This window comes from Falco peregrinus, chromosome 10, assembly GCF_023634155.1.
Source record: "Falco peregrinus isolate bFalPer1 chromosome 10, bFalPer1.pri, whole genome shotgun sequence".
In the NCBI taxonomy this organism is placed as follows: domain Eukaryota; kingdom Metazoa; phylum Chordata; class Aves; order Falconiformes; family Falconidae; genus Falco; species Falco peregrinus.
This window is the reverse complement of record NC_073730.1, coordinates 28,525,967-28,537,044: the sequence shown is the minus strand read 5'-3', so window position 1 is coordinate 28,537,044 and position 11,078 is coordinate 28,525,967. Positions and strand designations below refer to the sequence as shown.

The 11,078-nt window shown below is 42.8% G+C and overlaps 1 protein-coding gene across 4 annotated transcripts in view; it reads left to right on the top strand.

Annotated features, from left to right (window-relative positions):
- Window positions 1-3,359: 3,359 nt before the first annotated feature.
- The window catches only part of TUT4 (terminal uridylyl transferase 4), a 50,049-nt gene continuing 42,330 nt past the window's right edge, over window positions 3,360-11,078 (top strand). For 3 of the 4 annotated variants that reach the window (XM_055814846.1, XM_055814843.1, XM_055814845.1), the window contains exon 1: window positions 3,360-3,508. The gene's annotated coding sequence lies outside the window, so the exon portion shown is untranslated. The remainder of the gene's footprint in view (window positions 3,509-11,078) is intronic. The other variant, XM_055814844.1, reaches the window with a different exon arrangement.

The window sequence follows — 11,078 nt, the reverse complement described above, 5'->3', positions numbered from 1 at the left end:
AGGAAAGCGCTGCCGCAAAGAAAGGACTGCTGCAAACGGAGCTTTTGCAACAGTCTGGCGTCTGCAAAGGCTTAGAAGCTGCGTCTGTACCAGACCTCAGAAGCATGTATTTATGGAGGATACAGAAATTCTAAAATGGAGTATTTCATGGTGGTAGTACTGTATTCAGGCTATTTATGGGTGGGTACCAGACGAACGAAAGTGCTAGTTGGCTCACCAACAGTAATACCAGTCCGTGGTATACCAGTCAGATTTACAGATCTGCTTTAACTATGCCCTAGGAAAATAAGGGACAGAGTTACTGTGATTTTTGATGGATTCGCAAGTGCCTTTTTTCAGTATACTAACTATAGCATCTAGTGTAATGTCAAAGGATACCAGTGGCATGGTTGCTAGTGGTTACTGATGCAAGTGTTCCGAACGAGAGTCACAGCATACAGTCAGCAGTAACAGAATTACAAACATGCCATGCACGATATCCTGTGAAATGGAGCACCATTAGCCAAGCCTTCAGGAAATTAATCTCTGCATGCGCCTGGGTCGCGGGCAGTGGCCAGACCACTGGTCTTCACAGTGTGATCTGGGAGAAACCATGTTACCAAAGAGAATACCACAAGAAAGCAGTATTAGGCATCAGGAACTGAATTTGGTACCAAAGCTTTCAGATATACAGAGCCAAACCAGTGCTTCAGTGCAACTTTTTTTTCTTGCTTTTTTCTGCAAGAAAAAAAATCGCCATTTGTACAATTTGCTACTATGTCTGCTGTAAGAAAAGGATTTGCATATACAAAGTAACAACAATAGAAAGCATTTGATGGTCATCGATTTCTTCTTGGATGGAGAAACTGGTCCTCCATGCCTATAATTCTGATAATTCTTGGCAAAGAATAGCAAAATGTAGTGATTTACAGAAAATATTTAAGTAGCACAGCCAAGGCATATTGGAAATGTATATTTTGAAAAGCAAATTGCATTTTGTAATCTCATTCTGTGATATTTTTTTTAACTGAGTTTTGGTAGGTCTTTGACATCCTGATTAAATTTGGTTAGGAAAATCAAGCATAAGTGGCATTACTGAAAGTGGAGAAGCCGTGTATAACTAGTTCTAAAATTTAATTTTAGTTTTTAAACATCTCAGATTTGTAATTTTTTATGTACTCCAGCTTAAGTACACATACAGCATCAAGAAATAATGCAATATGCTACAAGAATATATAGATGGAAAATCTTCTACTATGCTGTCTACGGGGAAGATACCCTGTGCCAACCATCTGAAGTTCTCATCTTTACATATACTTTCCTGGCTGTAGTACTGACCAAGAACCTTTCCTTTAGATGACAGTCAAATATGATTTCCTCATTTTATAAATAAATTATATAAAAAACTTTAGAGTTTCTTCAGACACAGCTGGAGACAGAGAATAAGGCCTTCAATAGAGTATATATATTTAAATAAATTAAGAACCCTACTAATATCTAAAAATAATTTTAAAAATTATTCCAACAAGAAAAATAATTCAACATAAACAGTTTTTGGCCAGAAAATTAAAAATAAATCTACAATATATTTTTACATTTTTTTGAGGGATAATGCTGTAGTTTGAGTATGGGACTAAAAATGAGGCATCGTACTGCAACAGGAGACAAGCAAGGTTTTGGTCTGGAAAGGGACTTTATGCTTCCTGCAGCTTTATGATTATTGTCTCCGATTCCTAGATGAAATTTAGTGGCTTTCAGAATTCTATTTTCTCCCACAAACTGAGCCCAGAATCCGAAATTTTTTGATCACTGGCACTGAATTGGGAATTCTTTAAATAATGGCCGGCTGGCAGTAGAATTCAGCTTCCTCTTTTACTGCCATGTTTCATGCAATACAGCATTCTTTAACATCGGCAAAGAAGAAAGACTTTTTCCTGAATACAGTCAGAGAGGGACTATGTCAAAGACTGTTGGCTTTATAATGACTCAAGTTTTCAGAGCCAAACTACATTAACATTTCATATTAAAGTTGATCCAACTATTTGAACTAAATCTGATACAGTCTAATAAATTTCAGCTTGCAGGAAAAATGCCAGTCAGGTTTGCAAACTGGTGTGCGTTTGCTCGCTAGCATGTCTAAATGTTGATCTAGGAGGACTGTATCCAGTAGCAAGTGTCATTTAGTTACTTTTGCAATTTACTTTTCGCCTACTAAATCTAAGAAAAATCTTTGTCAAATAGGACTGGACTGAAGCCACCATGCAGCTAACCTCAGCTGTCCTGCGAACAGCATCGAAGCACTGCAATTCCTGTCACTGCTGACCAGACCTGGACTGGCTCTTGTTCCTAAAGGTGAAAGCTCTGCACATCCCATTAGCAATACCCTGAGCTCTCCAATCCTAATTTAATAAAGGGTGAACTTGAAGTGAACCACAAAAAAGCAGACTAGCCCTAAAGATCGCACTAAGGTCACAATATATTCAGAAGTATGTCTTGCCAGTATTTTATGGAACCCAGTATTACAGATTTTGCAACTTTTGTTTACATACACAGATGCTCTGAAGAAGTGTTTCCAGCACTACTAGTCACATTATTTTTAATACTGTCCTTGGAACCGTTTTAGTAGTCCAACATTAATCTTTTACACGCCTTGTGTTTCTGGAAAGGCCTCCTTAGCCTGGGCTAGGAAGTGCCAACATGACATTTCACTGCCAAGAAGGAGGTATCACTGTATTGGATCACAGCGAGATTTGCCTTACACAGCACTTGCCAATTTCTTCAGGTCACCCTAAGCACTGCCAAGGGCCAGGCGGGCCGGCCCTTCTCCCCCGAGACCTGCCGAACTGCCAGAAGTGCCGGCCAAGGCGCGGTCCCTAGCGGCTGCCGGGGCCAGCGCCGCAGCCAAGGTCAGGGGCCCGGCAGCCATTTCCCTCCCCCCCCCCCCGTGCCTCTGCTTGCCGCAGGCTGCTCTGTGCTCAGAACACCCGCCCCGCTCCCCAGCGGCGGCGGGAGCAGGGGAATGGGGGGGGGGGGGAAAGCCCTGGGGAAGGGGGAAACAAGGCCCAGGCTGCGGCAGAGCCTCCCAGCGGGCCCTAACCCTGCTCCGCTGGGCCTGGGGCCCGGCGTGCGCGAAGAGAGGCCTGGCCTGAAATACGGGGGGAAAATGGGAGAGAACAGGGCGGCTGGGGGGGTGCGTAAGGAAAGAACTGGGCTGCGTCCTCTGCCGGCCCTGCTTCCCCTGCGGCACTGGGGGCAGGAGGCCCCGAGGGAGATGGGAGGGGGGCGCCCTGGAAGCCGGGCCGCGCCGGGCAGGGCAGGGCAGGGGCTGGGGCACCGACAGCCGCCCCACGCCCGCCCGGCAGCGCCGCCCGCCCTCGAGGCTCTCCCTCCCGCCCTCGCCCCACAATGCATCGCGCGGCGCGGCTGACATGGCGGCCGGGCCGGACTGAGCCGCTGGCGTCGGGGCCTCCAGCAGCTGGAGCCGGGCATGGCGGGGGCGCAGCCCCGGCACCCCTAGCGCCGCAGCCAGGTACCGGGCTCCAGGGGCCGGGGGGGCTCCGCCCAGCTTCCTGGGCCTCCCCCGAGGGGTGGGGGTGGCTGGGCGCGCTCCGCTCTCTCCCCCCGAGCGGGGCGGGGGGAGGCGGGCTCGGGGGGGTGGGGGGCTGTCCGCGCCGGCGCCCCCCGCCTCAGCCTGCGGCGCCCCGGCTCCGCCCTGCCCCGGCCCTCCTGCCCGCGCCCCGCCTTGCCGGCCCGTAGCGGCCTTCCTGCCCCGCGCCCGGGCGGGGGTGGCGGCGCTGCGGCTGCCCCGCACGCCCGGCCGGGGGCCCCGGGCTCGGCCGGGGGGGTGTTGGCGGCCCCAAGGTCAGCGGGGAGCCGGGGCCGGCCCCAGGGCCGCATCCCGGGGGGCGGGCGGCCGGAGGGCAGTGCCCGCCGGGCAGGAGCTGCGTTCGGCTTGTTGTTCTCACGCTCTGTGGAATTAAATACTGGGCGAGGGGAGAGACCATTGCAATCGGTGCGGCCCCCCCGGGGAAATGCCCCTCTGTCCTGGGCCGGCCTGGCGAGCCGTGCCCCCTCCACTGTGCCGTGCCCAAGTGAGAGGTTCTCCTTTCTATGGGTTATGATGTGCCTGAAATGACACACAGGCATCCCTTTGCCTCCGTTTGTGCTCTTTTGTTGGCTTATCTTGTATACAAATAATAGCTGAACGACTTTTCTGCTTTTGCAATATGTTGCAATTTGCCAGTTGGCTGAATGTGTCATATCACCTGAGGCCTTGTTGCTTTTAAGGTTGTCTCTGAGTATATCAAAAGAGGATGACCTCATAACACGCAGAGGAACAATCTAATCAGATTTAGGGTAAGGTAGGGATTAGTACGTTAAAAAGATAATTATATCTATGTACGGATCTAATAAATTTTTATGTCTTTGTGCCACCTCTGTCTCACCGATTCCTGAGCGCTGTGCTGTGCATTCGAGAGTCACTGCATTTCCTGAAAATAGAGGACACACGTTGTTTCTGGTTTTGTTTGACTTGTGCTTACAGTTTCAGTAGGTGTTTTTTGGGTAGATGACCCCAGATGGTTATGACATAATTGTTTTCATAAATTAGAAGAGTAAACCAGCCATGGAAGTATCACTTAATTACAGTATCTGGCAGAAGGCTCTATTAGGAGCGAGAGGTCTTTACAAACATCAGTTTTGTAGTGAGCTTTTAAAATAATTTTCTTATTCTAGTGAAAATACCTTCATAAAATTAATTTTGGGCTTAATTATAATTTCCCAGAATATATGCATTGACATATGTTCCCAGAATATGTGTACAGAGGGATCAGAAAGTTCCTTCTGTCTTCTGTTCTTGCACAGAAAACAACTGGGACTTTTCCTCTCATATCTCAACTAGCAGAGGAAAAGCAGCTGCTGGATGCAGTGGGGCACCTAACCTGGTTCTCCCTCTGAAGGGAATTGCTGCTACTGGGAAAAAGAGAAAGGGGAGCAGGATTTCCCTGTGTCCTACTTAAAATCAAGATATCCCTGGGGAGCGCCTCTTAAACGTCTTGTGGATCTGCTTGTCAGGGTAAAGGTTTTGGATTATGTATTCATATTGGTACTCTAAAGCTGTTCAAAATTTTGCCCAGCTGAGAGTATATTCTGTTTTGTAGTCAAAAGTGCTTGCTTTTTAAATTTTACAAAGCATTTCTACTAAATCAACTTTATTTGTGTCCCTGTCTTAGTGAAATAATGTAATACTGGCACTGACTCGTACTGAGAACTCATAGAAGGATCCTGCAGTTTGCTTAGCAGATTAATTTGCAGAATGGAAGCCACCCAGGAAAAGTCAACATTTCTGATGCTTTTGGCATATTAAGACTATATTGTATGTTGTTTGATAAATTGTTTAATTGCACATAAATGATAGCTCAGTAACTTTTAACTTAGAAGTACTGAAAACCTATTACTTAAATTTTGTAACAACACACATTATTCTAAATTTTACTTTCTTTTTTAACCAGAAATGCACGCATACATGTGTATGTACTCATACTGTGTATCCTTGGTTCATAATTCTGATTCTAATGTTTTAGCAAATCTTTGGGAAAAAAAACAATTTATCAGATGTCCTTAGATTTTACTTTTTATTTCTGTTGATGTAGGAAATACTATTTCCAGCAAGCAGTAATTTTCAGGTTTTAGGTTTTGGTGTCAGCAAAGCTTGACTTGGGAGTCTGAAATCAGTTTTGAGTTACAAACTGTTGTGAGTCAGTGTGTGCCAACTGTATGGATATATTCTTGGCAACTTTTCTGAAGTAGTGGTTTTCAGCACGTTTCTTTCAGTAGTGAAAGTGCTGGATCCTGGTAAAGGAGGCTTAAGGATGCTGCTGGAAGATCCATTTGCTTTAGCTGTAGTTTGTGAACTACTTTGTGGCTGATAGGAAGTAGCTCAAAGGCTGTCCCTTCCTCAGGGATGAGTGTTTGGGTGAAAGGATCTCTATTGCTTAATTACAAGATCCAGATAAACTATGCCACAGATACAGACTGCAGTATTTTTATTTAGGATAAGCGCGAAGTATAAATGAACGTTTAAGAATAAGATGGGTAGATGGAGTTAAAATGTATAGCAGTCATATAAACCAGTTTCATGATCGGTTCAGGCCTCTGAGAAGACTTTTAAGCCTATGCCACGCTGTACCGGGGTTTTCCAGCCTCCTCGCCTGTATTGGTACAAATGCTGTCTGTGTTTGTTTTTGAAGTTAGAACTCCTTTGGATTAGGTTCCTGATCTGGTTACAGCAGCATGTATTTTAGAGCATACAGCCACATTTGAGGCAGGTGGTACCCCTCTTCTGGCTTCAGTGCTTGCTTAGGTTGATTGTGAAACATTTAAAGGACTATTACAGTAAAACCTAGATCAGAACCAAAACATATTAAAGCATTAGGAATCTTTATATGAAATACAGAGGTAAGGGAAGCCATTGTAACTTAATTATACAGCTGGTGTGACAGAGAGAATGGCTTTCTGGAGTTAGGAACAAGAGTCATCAGCAGTAGTATCTTCAGAAAGTGGTAGTTCTTGGCGTCTGGTGGCGTGCCTTTCTTACCTTCTCAGTGAGTCATACTGTGTTGCAGAAAAGGCAGCAGGTGTCAATGCAAAGAGAGAATAATCTTTAACAAGCTCATCTTGTGTGGATCTCCTATCCAGCATATTCTGCTCATTTCATAATTTAAGATATTTGCACCTAGATGTTACTAAGTTTTGTGTTGAGCAAAGCCTTTCCTGTTACTTCAGTTACTCAGCAGTACTTTTGTAATTCAGATATGATCTTGTTACACACACAAGCTTATTTATATGGTTACTACTCTTTGCAAGTTTTCAGTCCTCCATGTTGCAAATACAACAGCAGAGCTTCCTACTGAGTTATGTATTTTTAGTAAACCCAGAGTGCTAGTTTTATTGCATCCCTGTTTTGTGTGTTAAATTTTGTGTGTACTGCACTGGCTTCCTTCTAGATAGATTTTGGTAGTATTATGCTTACTAGCCTATATTCTGTAGCCTGTAGGAACAGGAAGGCCTGAAAGGCTACATAGCACTTAAGTTAGTTGCTAAGAATACTGGTGGATTTATTGCTGGTGGAGCTTGAGGCGCTTTAGTGGCCAGTAATCTCTGATAGTTTTAAGTGTGGAAAAACATCCAGGATTGATAATAGTTTGTACTAAGTTATGTCTAGTTCATCATAAAACAAACATAAACGTGTGATAACTTTTCCTAAACTATTGGCATAGAATATGGGAGAAGCCTGAATGATTTGTAGAAGCCCTTAAGACACAAAAATAGGCCTAACGCTGTAAACAGAAGAGAGACACCACCACCACTGCACCACACATAAGGCTGTCTGTAGACATTACCTGTGCTGCAATCTGAGCAGAGTGCAGAAGATGACCTTTCTTTTTGTTCCAGTCTGTGGCTGTAACCTTTGTTTGCTGAATTTCCTTGTATTTTTGTTGAGGAAGTTCAGCTGGGCTATATTGGTAATCAGGTGAGGGGGTGGGGGGAATGAGGTTAATCGCCCCACTTACTGTTGGAAGGCTGGCTGGGGAGATTTGAGCTTAAGGGACAATCATAATGGGACAGATAAAAGCAGGTCTCAGATAAAATACAAGTCTCTCTATCTCAAGGAGGGAGTGTTTTATAGAAACAGGTTGATAATAATTATGTTTGTCGTACTTTAGCTGTTTATAGTTAATCTAGTACTCCCTGGGGAAACGAAACCTATGAGACTGTTCTCTTCCTTTAGCTGCTCTTCTACACTCTTGTCGTTAGTTTTGGACATTTCAGCCAGTTTGACCAAATTTTAGAACCTATTTGAAGTAACGTCAAAAGATTGTTTAGTTTCTGTAGGTTTTCTGGAAGAATCATACCTCAGCAGAGGAGGGGTCTGCTGAGGGGAAAGCAGGAGGAAGTTACGGTTCCTCTTAGGGAGTAGCCAAGAAATCGGTCAGTGTGTATGTTCCTTCAGCTGCAGTATATATTTATCCCCTGCTTGCCCAATGGACTGCGATTGGGAGAGTGAGAGAGGAGCACAAAATGGGATGTGTAGGAAACCTGGTCCATTCAGTTCTGCTGGTAATGAAATGATTGAAAAAAGAAATGCTTTGCAGAAGAGCGACTCAGAATGCAAGAGCTCACAGTTTAGCTTAGCCTTCATCTTTGAAGAGGCCCTGTTAACGATAGTCTGACCCAAAATGTATGCTTTTGAAGGAGTTAAATGCAGTTGAACAACTGGAGAGGAAGGAGTGGAAGGGCAGTGGGTAGAAATATCTTGAAAGTGGGGTGGGTTTTGTGTTGTTGTTGGTTTTGTTTCCTGTTTGGAAGTAAGCCTTACCCTGAGGTTTTTGCAATTCAAATGCAGAATTTTCTAATGCTAGTCTGCGAGAAGGAGGCAACAAAAGAAACTGACAGAAGTGAAAGTGAAACAATGTCGTTCCTTCCTTTAGTGAATCTAAAATGCATTCTGCAGTGGTGAAGGTGAAGCTGATTTTAACCATTTTTAATTTGGTTGTTGTAGGTATGTATAGGCCTAATAGGTCGGATGGTATCTTGTCTGACTTCAAGCTGTTGTGTTTCAGCCAGATTAGTTTTCTACAAAGAGCTGATTTCAGAGGAGAGACGGGCACTGTACATTCAGAAAGCAGGGGCAACAGAGTCCCCCGTAATACCAGAATATTTAATAAATTAAATACACTGAAATGATTTCAACATGTGAATCATATCCCACTTTGCAGATGCAGGTAAAAACTCTTGCCAGTCTGCCTGGGAGAAAATTCTTTGATTTAAGGTCTGGCAATTTGGCATGAGCCTGAGCTTGTGCATAAGACGTGCCATCCAGGTTTCTAGAAAGATGCCACCTCAGCACTGATTCACCCCACCCTAGTGTTTTGTTTCCAACTGTGTTACTCTTTTTGGAGGCACTCCCTTCCCTCCTCCCCTCTGTCATATGTAGATGACCAATATCTGACAGAGGAGGAAGGATCTTTTTGAGACCGTCTGGGGTTCAGTGGTGGTCTTTTTTGTTTCTTTCTTTGTTTTTTTGTTTTTTCTTGTTAAGTTTCACTAGTTGGTTTACATTGCAGTTCTTTGTGAGATGGTACTGTGGTTACTATTGAGTATGTTAAAAAAGTTTAGATGATTTTTTGTTTGTTAAATCATTTCAGTATTAAAGAACAAAAGAAAAACGCAAAAAAATCCCAAAGTACAATAACATTATTGCACTTGCATTTCAGATTCTGAATTTCATTGTGAAGTAAGTTGTTTTTGTATGAAATATTCTTGTTTTATGAAATTTCATGACCTATCTTCATACTTTGTAGGAACAAAGACTATCTGTGCTTTTTAACCTTAAATACTTGCATTTGATTACACTCACTTTCTTAGTATGTAATGTTATCACAGTATGCAGTTACCTGTGTTACAGCTTTTATGAACAGTTACCTTTTTTCCCCATCACATTTATATATTTGATTAAAGCTTATGAATTCCTTTTGAAAATATAACTGTATTTTATCGAATGGATGAGATCAAATCATTTGAGCCTACAGTAGAATTTTTGTGTTGGTTTTTTTTTAAACCTTCTTGCAAAATATGAATCTAACAATATGACACTTAAAAAAGCAAAGCAATATGAAGCCCCATTTTTCCTCCAACGCTGGAGTTTCATGGTAGCTTGAAGCTGGAAGTGGTGCCAAGAGAAGTTGTCCCCACCCTACTAGTTGTTTGTTATTACCAGCTCGTGCTCCTCCTCCTCCCTTGTGCCAGCTTTATGTTAAGCTGGATTGGTTTTCTGGTTTTGTTCGCTGCAGTACTACACAAGGGAGGGAGCAGCCCGAGGACTGGGAGTAAGTAGCTGGGGTTGGAGAAAGGGTGTTACTGCTCCTGTCACTTGGTGCTGACCTACACTACTATTCAGTGAATGAGGAAGTGTGGCTTTGGTGTACTCCAGTCCAGAGTTGAAGGATGATGTGGATGTCAGAAATGAACCAGAAATGAAAGTGGAATTGATGTGTGTGGGCTTTTTTTTTCTCTATTTTTGGTTTCCACCCCCACCCCTTCAGGTTGAGCAACTATAACATAAGGAATAGTTTAGAATTTGAAAAATCTCACTCTCTCTTCTGGTTATATATTAAAAAAAAATCACGGTAGAGCACAGTTTAAAGATAGCGACATCCTGTACATACCTGTAACATTGCATCAGTCTATCGAGCAGTGTTTGATATTGATGGTCAGAGACTAGAATAATTTAGCCAACCTGTGGGGACCCTGGCTTCTTCTTGCCACACTGAGACTTGGGCAGCACGGGTACAGGTGGGCAGTAGTGCCTGCTGCTGAGCCAGTGAGATCTGCTATGGGAAAGACTGACTACAATCCAAAGGCACTTTTAGTCTTTTCAATTTTTGGTCTTTGATATTTGGTCTAGAAGTAAGAGCCAGGTGTAATCACTATTTAATAGAAAATAGTTGTAATAGTAATTAAATGTATTTGTGAGAGAAAATACTAGCTGATGGAATTAATTTAGAAATACAGGTTATCCTTTTTTTTTAAGTTTTATATTTTACTGAAGACTATGATGCTAATATTAACTTCATGAAAATTCTTGTGGGCTTTGTTTCTTTGTTTGATTTTCATTTTTGAAAGATAATATGTATTTTCAATTATGTCAATAGAGGCTTAACATAACCAGTTTTAATGTGCTTTGTGTCCTGAAGTATTTTCCGATTTGTGTCTTTTCAAAGTGAGAGAGATAGTAACTACATTATATAGCTTGAGAAAAAAATTACTGTCCTTTATACTGATAATATTCAGAAGGGTTTTTTTAACCAGCCATTTTAATCTGATCCTTCCTTCTGGTTCTTAATATGTAAGTACAAAAGTACGTTGTTATATTTCTAATAGTTGTAATCCATTTACTTTTCTATTATTCCTTTTCTTCGCTAAATTATAAGCTACTTATTTTTATGGGTTCTCTAAAATGCAGAAATTTCCGTGTATCATGTTTTTACCTACCAAATACGTAGCTGGACAGGAAAGAGAGAAACTCTGAATGCCATTTC